The 16365-nt window shown below is 42.7% G+C and overlaps 1 protein-coding gene and 1 non-coding gene across 7 annotated transcripts in view; one reads left to right on the forward strand and one right to left on the reverse strand.

Moving 5' to 3' along the window:
• Positions 1 to 15618, reverse strand: part of IL1R1 (interleukin 1 receptor type 1) — an 86699-nt gene extending 71081 nt beyond the window's left edge. For 2 of the 6 annotated variants that reach the window (XM_004322827.4, XM_033838102.2), the window contains exon 1: positions 15308 to 15605. The gene's annotated coding sequence lies outside the window, so the exon portion shown is untranslated. Of the gene's footprint in view, positions 1 to 15307 lie in introns of all 6 variants that reach the window. The other 4 variants (XM_073790967.1, XM_073790966.1, XM_033838103.2 and 1 more) reach the window with 4 other exon arrangements.
• On the forward strand, positions 11497 to 11579 carry LOC117307962 (small nucleolar RNA SNORD86). Its single transcript, XR_004521903.1, has one exon. It is a non-coding gene; the product is annotated as a small nucleolar RNA SNORD86 (small nucleolar RNA).
• Positions 15619 to 16365: the final 747 nt, after the last annotated feature.

Raw genomic sequence — 16365 nt, forward strand, 5'->3', positions numbered from 1 at the left:
GTGGGGTGTAATTTCCCACATGATTACAATTGCAAAAATGTAACCTCTCCTTCTCCCTATGAGTCAGCTCAGCAAACCACTGCGATATTCTAGAGAAGTGCTTAAACCTTGAGGGAAATTTGTTCAAAAGAGGTTGTCATGGCAAGTATCACATGAGATTTTTTAAATCAACAAGTCAAAGAACCCATTCTATCACCCCTGGCTAGAATCATATATTTTCTCCCCAGGAAAGAAATGCTGTGACTTTTTGCATATTGTTTAACAGGTTATTATTTTGTTTGTTTGTTTCCCAGCCTAATTGAAATATAATTGACATATAACATTGTGTAAGTTTAAGGTGTACAACGTGTTGATTTGATATATTTTTATACTGTCAGATATGGCCACCATAGTGTTAGCTAACACCTCCATCCCATCACATAATTACCACTTCTTTTTTTTGTGGTGAGAACATTTAACATCTACTCTCTTAGTGACTTTCAAGTATGTAATACAATATATTAGCTACAGTCACCATTCGGAACATTAGATCCCCAAACTTGTTATTCTTATAACCGGAAGTTTGTACCTTGACCAACATCTCCCCATTTCCCTCACTCCCCAGCCCCTGCAAACGCCACTCTACTCTCTGTTTCTCTGAGTTCAGCTTTTTTTGATTCCACATATAAGTGATATCGTACAGTATTTGTCTTCCTCTGTCTGGCTTATCTCCCTTAGCTTAATACCCTGAAGTTTCTTCCATGTTCTTGTAAAAGGCAGGGTTTCCTTTCTCATGGCTGAATAGTATTCTATTGTATGTCCAGTATGTACCACATCTTTATCCATTCATCTGTTGACAAACACTTAGATTATTTCCATATCTTGGCTATTATGAATAATGCTGCAATGAACATGGAAGTGTAGGTATCTCTTTAAGATACTGATTTCATTTCCTTCGGATATATACCCAGAAGTGGCATTGCTGGATCATATGGTAGCTCTATTTTTTAATTTTTTGAGGAACCTCCACACTGTTTTCCAAAGTGGCTACACCAATTTACTTTCCCACCAACAGTGCACAAAGGTTCCCTTTTCTCCACATACTCATTAACATGTGTTATCTGTTCTTTTATTGATGTACAGATCATTCATTAACAGATAGATGATACAATCTGTGAAACCAGGTTTCTCCCACCTATTTCAGGCAGGGTATGTTTAATCCTTCCAGAGAAATATCTGTTGAGTTCCTATTATAGTTGAATTTTTACTTTATAATACGTATTGTATTGGTTGTAGCTTAAATATTATCTACAGACCATTTCAGAGGCTGGAAAATAACACTTGTACAGAACGCCTTCTTTAAAAACTAGCTTACAGGTACCAGGTGCCAGCTTGGATGATAAATTCCCATAAGAAATGGTAGAAGGGAGCCTTAATCATGTTCCTCCCGTGAACGAACTCTGAAAGCTTCGACACTCATAGAAATATGAGTTCAAATACATCTCAAAAAGAATTATTCATCGACTAGCACTTCCCTTCTTTGGGTCCCGTTATCATATCAGCACGGTGAAACGCGAAGAGGTTTGGGAGCCCAACTGACCCAGGTTCAAATCCTGACTCTGTCATTCATCTGCCACCATCTGGAGATGGTACCTGCCTAAATCTGCTAGCTCTGCCCCCCATCTTCCTTTGGGACAAATTGAAAACAGCAAAACCTCTGTACAGAGCACAGGTAATGTCTGTAAAGCACCTAGACGCCGCCAGGAGGAGCCAGATGACAGCTGACCCTGGTTCATTCAGGACAGCGGCAGATCTGCCCAGAGCGATGTGGTCAAAGAACCAGCAATTGAAATCCAGGTAATAAATGATCTGAGAAAAGTTGTCCCATGATTTCCAGTCAAGTTCTGCCCTCTCACTGAGTCCAGGAATTGAATGAGGGAAACCACATCAACCTCTGGGGTCATACTCATGGCTGTGGAATGTGTTGGGTTTGCAGCCATGTTGGAATATATCGTTGGCGTAAGTGGCTGAGTGGATACAGTCAAACAAACCAACACTGCTTACCTCAGCCAGGAAGTTCAGCATCTTCAGAAAAAAGAGGATAATGTATAAGTGTGTCCACTTCCAATAATTTCCCCTCAAGTGACAAAAAAGGCAAACCTCCACAAAAGACACAATCACGCCATCGCCTAGTTCTATAGCAACATCATCATTCATTTGTTCATTGATTCGGAGAATGTCTGAAGCCTTCAGACGTCAAACTTGCTAATATTCTCACTGAAATTTTAGTCATTGTCATGAACAGATTGAACACAGATATCGGAAAACCAAGAGCCTAAAAATCTATGAATCCTGAAATGTTTATTTTAATTACAATTAGCACAGATGCCGTTCAAGTTTTGTCTTTGTTTTGTTTTGCGGTACGCGGGCCTCTCACTGCTGTGGCCTCTCCCGCTGCGGAGCACGGGCTCAGGACATGCAGGCTCAGTGGCCATGGCTCACGGGCCCAGCCGCTCCGTGGCATGTGGGAACTTCCCGGACCGGGGCACGAACCCGTGTCCCCCGCATCGGCAGGCGGACTCTCAACCACTGCGCCACCAGGGAAGCCCCGTTCAAGTTTTCTAAATATGTTTTCTGGGCTTTTCCTTTATAAGTATCCCTTTGGCTGTGCCTCTTTTACCTCCTTATCATTACCACTAGACAAGTCCCAACCCCACCCCATGTTGTGTTGGATTGGGCCACTCTGTCTGAGTTGAGCATCTGGAACTCATCTGTGGAATCCCTCCTCCTCCAGAGCAAACCCTGCCTGCCCTCTTCTCCCTGGACCAGGAAGCAAAGCTAGCTGAGGTGTTAACTGATCTCACAGCTGTCCCACTTCCTGCCCAGGTGGTCCTATCTCCATGGAAACCTACAACCCTGAACACATCTTCTGGGCCAGCAGGTCCTGAAGCCTTCATTCAGACACACCACCTACGCACACACACGCACGCACACGCGCTAATCCCCACTCTAATCACCAGTTGTGCCCTAGATAGGGGCCTGAGAGCCCGACCAACAGTACTTGACCTCGGTCCCCTATGTTCCTTCCCAAGATAGAAGCAACTCTGGGCTTACAGCCTGAACCATCAGGCACGTGAGGGTGTGGCCCAGCCCTTCTGCAGGGCTCTGCCAGTGCTACAGGCTCGGAAGCCAAGCTGCCCCATGATACTGGAACCAGAGGGGCCAAAGTGAAAGAGGATGCGGGGCAGAGAGAGCGCCTCTCCTCCAGGCGTTCCCCAGCGATGAGGCTGAGGAATTTTGCTCCATTTGGGGATGCCTGGAGAGCATCCTCAGGGAGCTCAGAATCAGGGGCTAGTCCCAGCTCCACCCTTGGCCCACCCCGTGGCCTTGAGGAAAGCTCTTGATTCTTCACCTCTAAACATAGAAGGAACACCCTACCTGCACCTACAGAGAAGGACATGAGAAGCTCCAGCCCCATGGACTCCCCAGCACCAAACAGGCCCCCGCAGTGGTCTGCAAGACCGGGGTTCTCATCTGGAACCAGAGGCGCCTGGGCCTCTCTGCTGCCCCCTCCGCCTGCCTTTTGATCATTGATGTTAATTCTGTCTCGAAACTGTAAGTAAGAAAGTAAGAAGCCGCTGCTCACTTTCTTCCTCTGTGTTTTCCCATCCTCCGACTCCTCTCGGCACCGGAAGCACCGAGCACAGGGCTCAGTCCGGACTGGACGCTCATGAATCATTTCTCAGAACCCTCAGTTAATTTAGCAAAGCGTGAGGGGATGAGCAAGAATGCCCTTTGTACACCTCGTTTCATTCCTGGGAGAGGCAGAGTGCGTGCCTGTGGAATGTCTCCACGGCCACGTTCAGGCAAAGCACCTGTCGCTTGTCACACACCCAGGAATCCAGGGCTGGGCGAGACAGCACAGTGTCCTGCGTGCCAGGACATGTCCGCCCTGCCACCATCTCTCATGGTAAATACAACGACGGCCCCCAGTGCTCGGGCACAGGGATTGGGCTTCCCTAATATCACACAGGTGAGCACTTGTGGTCTGGGAGGTAAGACTGTACACACTCTGGCACCATCTCCCCAGCCTGTGACTGGGAAGTTCAGAATGAAACCCAAGCTCCTTACCATGGCCCCATCTCTGTCTACACCACCGTGATCTGGCCCCATCTCTGTCTACGCCACTGTGATCTGGCCCCATCTCTGTCTACGCCACCGTGATCTGGCCCCATTCTCCTGCCCCCCCACCCCGGGCTCAAGTGCCGCTGTTCCCTCTGCCTCAGACCTCACGCCTCCTCACAAGGACCCCCCATCACCAGGTAACGTAGACCCAGCCCCTTAGCCACTGTTTCAGCAGCCATCTGTGTCTTTCACGACGCTCATCACACACTCGACTTGGGCTACTGCCCGGCCCCTCTGTGTGCCCTGCCCTACTGCAGCATCCCATGGCTGGACACCCACGAGACTCAGAAAACAATCGTCATGATCACAGCCGGTTTTAAAACAATCTGCATGCCACTACACACCTATTAGAATGGCCAAAACCCACAACACTGACGGCAGATGCTGTCAAAGATGTGTAGCACCAGGGACCCTCATTCACTGCTGGAGGGGCTGCAAAACAGTGCAGCCACTTTGGAAGACAGTCTGACAGTTTCTCACCAAACTAAACATACTCTTGCAGTACGATCCTGCAATCACTCTCCTTGGTATTTACCCAAAGGAGTCGAAAACTTATATCCACACAAAAACCTGCACATGGATGTTTATAGAAGCTTTATTAATAACTGTCCAAACTTGGAAGCAACCGAGATACCATTCAGCAGGGGAATGGATGAATCACCAGTGGTCCATCCAGACAATGGAATATTATTCAGTGCTAAAGAGAAATGAGCTATCAAAGCCATGACGAGACATGATGAAACCTTCAATGAATAATACTAAGGGAAAGAAGCCAATCTGAAAAGGCTGCATAATGTATGATTCCAATTATATGACATTCTGAACAGGTGAAATTATAGAGACAATAAAAAGATCGGCAGTTGCCAGGGGGCGGGGGGGAGAAGGGATGAACAGGCAGAGCACAGAGGACCTTTAGGGCAGTGAAAATACTCTGTATGATACCATAATGATGCATACACGTCATTCTATATTTGTCTAAACACATAGAATGTACCACACCAAGAGTGAACCCTAAGGTAAGCTACGGACTTTGGGTGATAATGACGTGTCCGTGTAGGTTCATCAGTTGTACCGAATGTATCCCTCTGGGGAGTGGGGCATACTGCTAATGGAGCAGGTTATACACGTGTGGAGCAGGGGGTATATGGGAAATATCCGTACCTTCCTCTCAATTTTTCTGTAAACTTAAAACTGCTCTTAAAAGATAAAGTCTAAATAGAACTACCATATGACCCAGCAATTCCACTCCTGGGCATATACCAGGAGAAAATCATAATTCAAAAAGATACACACACGTCAGTGTTCATTGCAACTCTATTTACAATAGCCAGGACATGGAAGCAACCTAAATGTCCATCAACAGAGGAATGGATAAAGAAGATGTGGTACATGTATACAATGGAATATTACTCAGCCATAAAAAAGAATGGAATATTGCCATTTGCAGCAACATGGATGGACCTAGAGATTGTCATACTGAGTGAAGTAAGTCAGACACAGAAAGACAAACATATGATATCGTTTATATGTGGAATCTTAAAGAAAGGGTAAAAATGAACTTATTTACAGGACAGAAGTAGTGTCATGGATGTAGAAAACAAACTTATGGTTACCAGGAGATAAGGGGGAGTGGATAAATTAGGAGATTGGGCTTGACATATACATATTACTATACATAAAATAGATAACTAATAAGGACCTACTCTATAGCACAGGGAACTCTTCTCAATACTCTGCAATGACCTATATGGGCAAAGAATCTAAAAAAGAGTGGATACATGTATGTGTATAACTGATTCACTTTGCTGTATGCCTGAAACTAATACAACATTGTAAATCAACTACATTCCAATAAAAATTTAAAAAAATAAAAAAATAGTCTAAAAAAACCCCTCAGCAATGATATGAGATATGAAAAATTCGAAAACACACAGAGTTAACCTCTTCCCCCTATAAGATCACCAAAGCTAAAAAATAAAAACAAAAAACAACAACAACAAAAAACAAAACACAGTTTGGTAGCACACTGCGTCGACATACGTGTAGAGAAACATTTTCTCAAACATTCCTGGCAGAGTTGTTAACTGTTATAACCTGATGGGAGGTGGGTGGGCAAATCACAAACGCACACAAGCCTCTGAGCCAGCAGTGCCACTTCTAGGAATTTAGCCAACAAATACGCTTGCTAGCACTTCTGCAAAACGACACAGGCATGGCTGTTTGTTATTCATTGCAACATTGGTTGTAATGGCAGAAGTCTGCAAACAACTTATTAGTCAGCAAAAGGTTAAAAAGCAGCTCGTTAGACGCAGATTTGGAACCAGGTACAGATGAGTGTACATCACTGGCATGTGTGATGATTAATTTTATGTGTCAACCGAACTGGACCATGGGATGCCCAGATAGCTGGTGTGTCTGTGAGGGTGTGTCTGGAAGAGATTAGCACGTGAATTGGTGAACTGAGTAAAGCAAATGGCCCTCCCCAGTGTGGATGGGCTCATCCAATCCTTTGGGGGCCTAAATAGAGCAAAAAGGCAGAGGAAGGTTGAATGAACTCTGCCTGACAACTTGAGTGAGGATGTCGGTCTTCTCCTGCCCTTGGCACTCCTGGTTCTTAGGCCTTCAGACGAGACAGGTGTCTACACCACTGCTCTCTAACTCTCAACCTTCTAACTACACCATCTGCTTTCCTTGGTCTACAGCTTGTAGATGGCAGATCCTGGGACTTCTCAAGCCTCCATGATGGCATAAGCCAATCCACACCTTATAATAAGTCTGTTCCTAGACAGATACATATAGACAGATAGACACACATATAACCAAGAGGAGATTGATATAGCTATATCGATACCTACATATCTATATATATATCAATCTCCTATTGGTTCTCCAGAGAGAGAACCCTGACTAACACAGTGTCGAAGAGGTGGAAGAAACTATTAACTATCAACCTATTGGTGAGAAAGAGGGAAAGACTTCGCTGAATAACCTTTTTAAAGCCTTTTAAACTGTGTGTCATCTATTCAAAAGCACGCAAGCTATGTGTTTTTATTCTCGCTAGAGACCGTGTCATGAAGCCCAGTCGTGCACTAAGTACTGATGTGACTTTAGGCAAATCATGTCCCTGCACTTACATTTCTTAGTCGCAAAGTAAGATAATAATAAAGACTACCTCGTACACAGGGCACTTAGAACCAGGTCTCACATGTAGAAAGTGCTCTGTTGGTTATTTGCCATCATCATTACTTATTCAATACCAGGTTCAAACGATTGCGAAATGTTCATTTGATCCCAATATTAACAACCGACCACTGAGCTGAGGGTCAGAGTGAAACTCTGTACCTCCTGCAAAGCTTCCCATACATGCCAAGTCCATGGGACTCGCACTAACAAAAGCTGCGATCTCCGTTTTCCTGAGTCTACCCTGGGTTTGTATTCATTTGCTTAACATCCATTAAGAGCTTTAAAGTCTTACTCAGTAGAAAGAGAAACCAACCCACACTAAACTAAACCAAGAAAACAATCAATATGTCCCAGATAAAGCTCCATTTTTAAATCCTCTGTAATTCCTTTTGGGGATGTTCATTTCCCTGCAGAGTTGGGTAAAAACGTTCCTAGCTCCCTTCCACTGACTCATGCGAGAAACGTTCGTCAAGCCCTCACAGGGTGTCAGACCCCAAACCAGGCCCAGGAGAGAGAAAAACACATAAAACCAGCCCCTACCTTTCAGAGGCTCTCACTGGGGATCAGAGTGAAGCAAGTGGATGGTGAAAATGCAATATGAGAAGAATGGCATATTATCCCATGTGCAGGTGAGATAAAGAAGCAACAAAATAAAACCTGCTTTTAATCTAAAGTATGTCCACGTGCTACTGAATCTAGGAACCAAGAAACATGTTGTAACACGCACAACCTTCCAAGTTTAGAATTAGAAGACATTGTCAAAATGTCAGCACGCAGCTCTCCCAAAACTAGATGCTCTATAAGGTAAGGCGATAATATAAGCAAACTTCATATTAACACTAGTAATAGTACCATTTGGTATTTTTACTTTGTTTCTATTTAAAGAACATTCCTCTAGCTTTTCTCTTTATCTTCCCAGTAGGATCATGTGGTGGAGTGGAAAGTCAGTCCTTTTACCTCTAAATTGTAGAGATAAAAGGAGATCAAATCATAAAGACCGAGGTTTGCGCTCAGTTGTTCAAACGGTAAATAAAAAGTCAGAGCAAAAGCATTTGACTCCCACACACTCTGGGCGGACTTGCTGAGAGACATCAAATGAGGTCAAAGGCCTCAGAAATTAGGTTGGCAAAAGTTACTGTGAGAGAGGATTGGTTTGATAATGTAACCAAAAAAAGACAAGAAGCTGAACCTAAAGGGGCAGAACGGGAAGCCAGAAGGTTTCACAAAAAGTGGTCTTGAAGCAAATTAAGACAACAAAATACTCTTGGCCAGTTACCAGATTAGTACACTTTAGAAAAAAAAAAGGTGAAAAACCCAATGCTGGTGAAAGTGTGAGAAAAGGGTGTCCATACAGTGCTGGAGGGAGTATACACGACTAGTGCTTTCCTAGAAAAATTTAGTAAGAGAAGCAAGACCTTCAAATATGCTCGTGCCCTTTGACCTCTGGGAATTTATTCCAAGGAAATAATCAGGAAGAGAGGCATAGGTTTCCCTATAGGAATGTTAGTTTGGGGAATGTTAAAAATAGAAAAGAAAAACATCAAATATACCAACATGATTTAACACATCATCTGTGTAATGTAATTAAAAAGCTTTTGTAGGAAGAAATACATTAGCATGGTAAAACGCTCACAGCATATTGCTGAAAGGGAAAAGCAGGTGATAAAACATCATGTACAGTGCAAGCATGTTTTGTCAAAAATGTAAACGTGTTCAGAGAAAACCATACCCACCAAAACACTAACAGTATTTATCTCACAATGTTAGGTTTTTATGTTTCACCTTTTTCATTTATCTCTATGTATTCTTTTTTTTTTTGCGGTACGCGGGCCTCTCACTGTTGTGGCCTCCCCCGTTGCGGAGCACAGGCTCCGGACGCGCAGGCTCAGCGGCCATGGCTCACGGCCCCAGCCACTCCGCGGCATGTGGGATCTTCCCGGACCGGGGCACGAACCCGTGTCCCCTGCATCGGCAGGCGGACTCTCAACCACTGCGCCACCAGGGAGGCCCTCTATGTATTCTTTTTTAATTTTATTTTTGACCATGAGCATGTTCTGTCTGTGTATGTTTTTAAAGGCTATATTTCAGAAGTGGATCCTAGCCACTCCGTGACCTCGCCTGCGGAGTTTCTCTCCTCAGCAAGTTAACAGAGCCCCAAAGGGTTTGTAGGTTAAAGATTAAAAACTGAATGTGGGGACTTCCCTCGTGGTGCAGTGGTTGGGAGTCTGCCTGACAATGCAGGGGACACGGGTTCGAGCCCTGGTCCGGGAGGATCCCACAGGCCGCGGAGCAACTAAGCCCACGTGCCACAACTACTGCGCCTGCTCTCTAGAGCCCTTGAACCACAACTACTGAAGCCCACGCGCCACAACTACTGAAGTCCACATGCCTAGAGCCCATGCTCCACAACAAGAGAAGCCACCGCAATGAGAAACCCGCTCAGCACACCAAGGAGTAGCCCCCACTCGCTGCAACTAGAGAAAGCCCGTGCACAGCAACGAAGACCCAATGCAGCCAAAAATAATAAATAAATTAAATAAATTAAAAAAAACACAACTGAATGTTGAGTAGAGACAGGCCGTAAGCATCTTTCAGAATTCATCACTACTCATCGACAGATGAAAGGATAAAGAAGATGTGGTATATTTATACAATGGAACATTATGTAGCCATAAGAAAAGAATGAAATAATGCCATTTGCAGCAACATGGATGGACCTAGAGATTATCATACTGTGTAAAGTCAGACAGAGAAAGACAAATATTATATGGTATCACTTATATGTGGAATCTTAAAAAAAATGATACAAATGAACTTATTTACAAAACAGAAACAGACTTACATAGAAAAAAAACCTTATGGTTACCAAAGGGGAAAGGTGGTGGGGGAGGAGAGATTAAACTGGGAATTTGGGATTAACAGATACACACTACTATATATAAAATAGATAATCAACAAGGCCCTACTGTATAGTTCTCCAGCACAGAGAACTATACTGGATATCTTATAATAACCAATAATGGAAAAGAAACTTAAAAAGAATAGATATATGTGTATAACTGAACCACTCTGCTGTACACCTGAAACATTCTAAATCAACACTTCAATAAAAAATACATTTTTATCATATGATATCACTTATATGTGTAATCTAAAAAAAGGTAACAAATGAACTTATTTACAAAGCAGAAATAGAGCCACAGATGTAGAAAACAAACTTATGGTTACTGGGGGGAAGGAGGGGTGAGGGATAAGCTGGGAGATTGGGACTGACATATACACACTACTATATATAAAATAGATAATAAGAACCTACTGTATAGCACAGGGAACTCTACTCAACACTCTGTAATGACCTCTATAGGAAAAGAATCTAAAAAAGAGTGGATATATGTATAACTGATTCACTCTGCTGTACACCTGAAACTAACACAACATGAAATCAACTATACTCCAATAAAAATTTTTTAAAAAATAAAATGCACTAATTTATAAGTTAACTTTTAAATTTAAATAACTGTGAAAAACTATTAGAAGTATAATAATATAAAGCAAATTGGAATAAATGTTGAAGAAACTCTAAAAAATACATTTTTAAATAAAAATAAAATAAAATTCATCATCACTATTAAGAAGATCAAATTCATCTTGAGAAGTGTCCCTACTCCTTCCAGATGGTATGTCTCCTCCCTTTCCCCAACTATCCACACGTTTTCAGTGAGCACAGAGTTCCCCCCGGCCCCCAGCACACACATGGTGGCCTCCAGTTGCCTGTGGGTGGACATGGTGATTCACCAAACCAGCTAGTCACTCACTGCACCTTTTGAAATGTCCTTCCCACCATCCAGCCCTTCACACCCTCACACGCACAGTGCAAAGTCACATTTGGCATAAGAAGAAGAGGAAGTTTTAAGTTGAATTGAATTGAATGCTTAACCTCATTTTTGTTCTCTTCCTTCCTTTCTTTAATATCTCAGATTCTGTCCCATTTTCTTATTCTTTCACACAACAACATTATTATAGGACACAGAGAGGTCAAGGGTGTCCAATAAGAAATACAAGGCAATGTTGACCAAACCCTGAGAGCCTAGAGTCTTCCTTGCAATTCCAGATGTAACATTTTCAAAGCCTCTGAGGAAGCATGCTCAAAACAGTGAAGGCTGACCAGGGCTCCCTGAGCTATACAGGCCTCTGCTCTGGGGGTGATGGACAGTCCCAATGTCTGAGTGATTCCCTAGGCCCAGCAAAGGGAATAAGTTTCCAGAGCCCAATAAAAATAAAAACAAACAGCAACAACAGCAACCATGCTCAAGCATTTAAGAGTCCATTGCATCTACTGAGATGATCATATGGTTTTTCTCCTTCAGTTTGTTAATATGGTGTATGACATTGACTGATTTGCTTATATTGAAGAATCCTTGTATTCCTGGGATAAACCCCACTTGATCATGGTGTATGATCCTTTTATTGTGCTGTTGGATTCTGTTTGCTAGTATTCTGTTGAGGATTTTTACATCTATGTTCATCAGTGATATTGGCCTGTAGTTTTCTTTCTTTGTGACATCTTTGCCTGGTTTTGGTATCAGGGTGATGGTGGCCTCGTAGAATGAGTTTGGGAGTGTTCCTCCCTCTGCTATATTTTGGAAGAGTTTGAGAAGGATAGGTGTTAGCTCTTCTCCAAATGTTTGATAGAATTCACCTCTGAAGCTATCTGGTCGTGGGCTTTTGTTTGTTGGAAGATTTTTAATCACAGTCTCAATTTCAGTGCTTGTGATTGGTCTGTTTATATTTTCTATTTCTTCCTGGTTCAGTCTCAAAAGGTTGTGCTTTTCTAAGAATTTGTTCATTTCTTCCAGGTTGTCCATTTTACTGGCATAGAGTTGCTTGTAGTAATCTCTCATGATCCTTTGTATTTCTGCAGTGTCAGTTGTTACTTCCCCTTTTTCATTTCTAATTCTATTGATTTGAGTCTTCTCCCTTTTTTTCTTGATGAGTCTGGCTAATGGTTTAAGCTTTCGAAAAAATTCAACACCCATTTATGATAAAAACCCTCCAGAAAGTAAGTGTACAGGGAACTTACCTCAACATAATAAAGGCCATATATGACAAACCCACAGCCAACATCGTTCTCAGTGGTGAAAAACTGAAACCATTCCCTCTAAGATCAGGAACAAGACAAGGTTGTCCACTCTCACCACAATTATTCAACATAATTTTGGAAGTTTTAGCCACAGCAATCAGAGAGGAAAAAGAAATAAAAGGAATCCAAATCGGAAAAGAAGAATTAAAGCTGTCACTGTTTGCAGATGACATGGTACTATACATAGAGAATCCTAAAGATGCTACCAGAAAACTACTAGAGCTAATCAATAAACTTGGCAAAGTAGCAGGATACAAAATTAATGCACAGAAATCTCTGGCATTCCTATGCACTAATGATGAAAAATCTGAAAGAGAAATTAAGAAACACTCCCATTTATCATTGCAACAAAAAGAATAAAATACCTGGGAATAAACCTACCCAAAGAGACAAAAGACCTGTATGCAGAAAACTATAAGACACTGATGAAAGAAATTAAAGATGATACAAACAGATGGAGAGATATAACATGTTCTTGGATTGGAAAAATCAACATTGTCAAAATGAATATACTACCCAAAGCAATCTACAGATTCAATGCAATCCCCATCAAACTACCAATGGCATTTTTCACAGAGCTGGAACAAAAAATTTACAATTTGTATGGAAATACAAAAGACCCCGAATAGCCAAAGCAATCTTGAGGAAGAAAAATGGAGCTGGAAGAATCAGGCTCCCTGACTTCAGACTATACTACAAAGCTACAGTAATCAAGACAGTATGGTACTGGCACAAAAACAGAAATATAGATCAATGGAACAGGATACAAAACCCAGAGATAAACTCATGTACATATAGTCACCTTATTTTCTATAAAGAAGGCAAGAATATACAATGGAGAAAAGACAGCCTCTTCAGTAAGTGGTGCTGGGAAAACTGGACAGCTACATGTAAAAGAATGAAATTAGAACACTCCCTAACACCATACACAAAAATAAACTCAAAATGGATTAAAGACCTAAATGTAAGGCCAGGTACTATAAAACTCTTAGAGGAAAACATAGGCAGAACACTCTATGACATAAATCACAGCAAGATCCTTTTTGACCCACCTCCTAGAGAAATGGAAATAAAAACAAAAATAAATGGGACCTAAAGAAACTTAAAAGCTTTTGCACAGCAAAGGAAAACACAAGCAAGACAAAAAGACAACCCTCAGAATGGGAGAAAATATTTGCAAATGAAGCAATTGACAAAGGATTAATCTCCAAAATATACAAGCAGCTAATGCAGCTTCAATATCAAAAAAACAAACAACCCAATCCAAAAATGGGCAGAAGACCTAAATAGACATTTCTCCGAAGAAGATATACAGATTGCCAACAAACACATGAAAGAATGCTCAACATCATTAATCATTAGAGAAATGCAAATCAAAAATACAATGAGGTAACACCTCACACCAGTAAGAATGGCCATCATCAAAAAATCTAGAAACAATAAATGCTGGAGAGGGTGTGGAGAAAAGGGAACCCTCTTGCACTGTTGGTGGGAATGTAAATTGATACAGCCACAATGGAGAACAGTATGGAGGTTCCTTAGAAAACTACAAATAGAACTACCATATGACCTAGCAATCCCACTACTGGACATATACCCTGAGAAAACCATAATTCAGAAAGAGTCATGTACCACAATGTTCACTGCAGCTCTATTTACAATAGCCAGGACATGGAAGCAACCTAAGTGCCCATCAACAGATGAATGGATAAAGAAGATGTGGCACATATATACAATGGAATATTACTCAGCCATAAAAAGAAAGGAAATTGAGTTATTTGTAGTGAGGTGGATGGACCTAGAGTCTGTCATACAGAGTGAAGTAAGTCAGAAAGAGAAAAACAAATACCGTATGCTAACACATATATATGGAATCTAAAAAAAAAAAAATGTTCTGAAGAACCTAGGGCCAAGACAGGAATAAAGATACAGACATAGGGAACGGACTTGAGGACACGGGGAGAGGGAAGGGTAAGCTGGGATGAAGTGAGAGTGGCATGGACATATATACACTACCAAATGTAAAACAGATAGCTAGTGGGAAGCAGCCTCATAGCACAGGGAGATCAGCTCGGTGCTTTGTGACCAACTAGAGGGGTGGGATTAGGAGGGAGGGAGGGAGGGGATATGGGGGTATATGTTATATGTATAGCTAATTTACTTTGTTATAAAGCAGAAACTAACACATCACTGTAAAGCAATTATACTCCAATAAAGACGTTAAAAAAAAAGATTCCATTGTAAGCTCTTATGGGAGGAAGCATGCACAAATCTTGCTAAAACAATATATTATAATTTTAAATGCAATCGGTGATATCTGTTTATAGCAATGCAATGCCTTCAGCCAAACACAGGCCCAGGTTATGTCCCTCTATAACTGTAGAAGCATGAAGGAAAGTCATAAAATGTCTTAATTCTAACATCTACTACAGCATTTTAAAAGAACTTTACAACATCCTTTGGTTAAACCTCGTGATTTACCAAAAGACACATAACTATTGATGCCTTATAGGTAGTATATAGTCATAAAATATATCTCCCACATATTTCATAGTTAATCTTCCATGGAATAAAACATATGTAATCATAGGTGATCTTTTAATAGGGCTAACAGACACACTTAGGGTTAAATATGGCCACAGGGCCACATAACTCCAAGAAATCCTTCACATCTTGTCTAAACAAACAGCATGACATTGTCAGTTTTATCAGATTCCATTGGCCCCTCTTAAATAATTCATCAGTGTATAAGTAAACAAAGGGAAAAGGAGGGGAAAAAAATACAGAAACAAAAACCAAAGTGCAAATCAATCATCTTACCGTCCCCTTTCCTTATGGTTGGAGGCTTTGGGAACGGCTGGCCCCAAGGGAGGTGGTAAGTCAGGGTCAGCCCGCAGGGTTTCTGTCCCTGGTTGGAGCCCGCTGAGTTGACGGTGGTTATTAAAAACAAAAGTGCATTTAGAAGTCAGTCCTGGATGAAGTTGCTAATTGCACTTTTCTTTCCCAAAGAGCTTTGGGTCTGGTCTGTACGTAGGAGAGGGACGCCTCACAGCTTGTCAGGAGACCCAGCTGTGCAGAGGCTGAGAGAAAGGAGAAAGTGGGCTCCGGTGATGCCTCTTAGGGCTTTAATCCTCAGCTGTGACACATGTGGGGAACTAGAAACAGGAAACTCTGAGCCCGGCAGGCAGCCAGAAACATTCAGAAAACGTGCCAAGCCCTTTCGAAATACCACGCTCTCCACTGAGCACTCACTCCTAACAGTTCACAGGCTGTGTCTCTCTTCTCAAATGACTGAGCCATAAACCTGGGCAAGGCTGGCCCACAGACAGCTCGTCTGTCACAGTTCCTGTTATCAGAATGTGGACCAGTCCAGGCCAGGCCTGGGGTCTCCTATGCCCTCGCTCTTCTGCCAACCTCCCAAGCCTCTTGTAATGACACCCACGGATGGGAGCTCCCGGCGATGCTGCAGGACCTTTCATTCAGGTCTTTGCATGTTTCAGACGCAGGGCCTCTTCCTACTGTGCCCACCGCCCCTGCCATGTGCCCTGGGGACACTGCAGGGATCTCTTCTCAGCATCCTGGAGGCGAGGAGACCCAAGAGTCACCCCTGGGCTCAAAATCCATCCGGGCAGGGAGGATTCGGGGAAATGTAGCCAGAGCTTCTGGCTGCCACTCGCGGCGGCCTGATCCATCCCCGAGGGACTGTGCTGCCGCATCCCTCTTCTGTTTCTCTCTCATGGCCCCTCCCGCGCCCGGCATCCAGATTCATGTTCTCAACAGAGCACGGGCACCGCCTATCAGAGCTGTACTCAAAGTCTGCAGCGCAAGGACCAAAATGGCCAAAGCTCCTCTCCTGGCACCCAAGGCCCTCCTGCAGC

Source organism: Tursiops truncatus, chromosome 14 (genome assembly GCF_011762595.2).
Source record: "Tursiops truncatus isolate mTurTru1 chromosome 14, mTurTru1.mat.Y, whole genome shotgun sequence".
NCBI lineage: Eukaryota > Metazoa > Chordata > Mammalia > Artiodactyla > Delphinidae > Tursiops > Tursiops truncatus.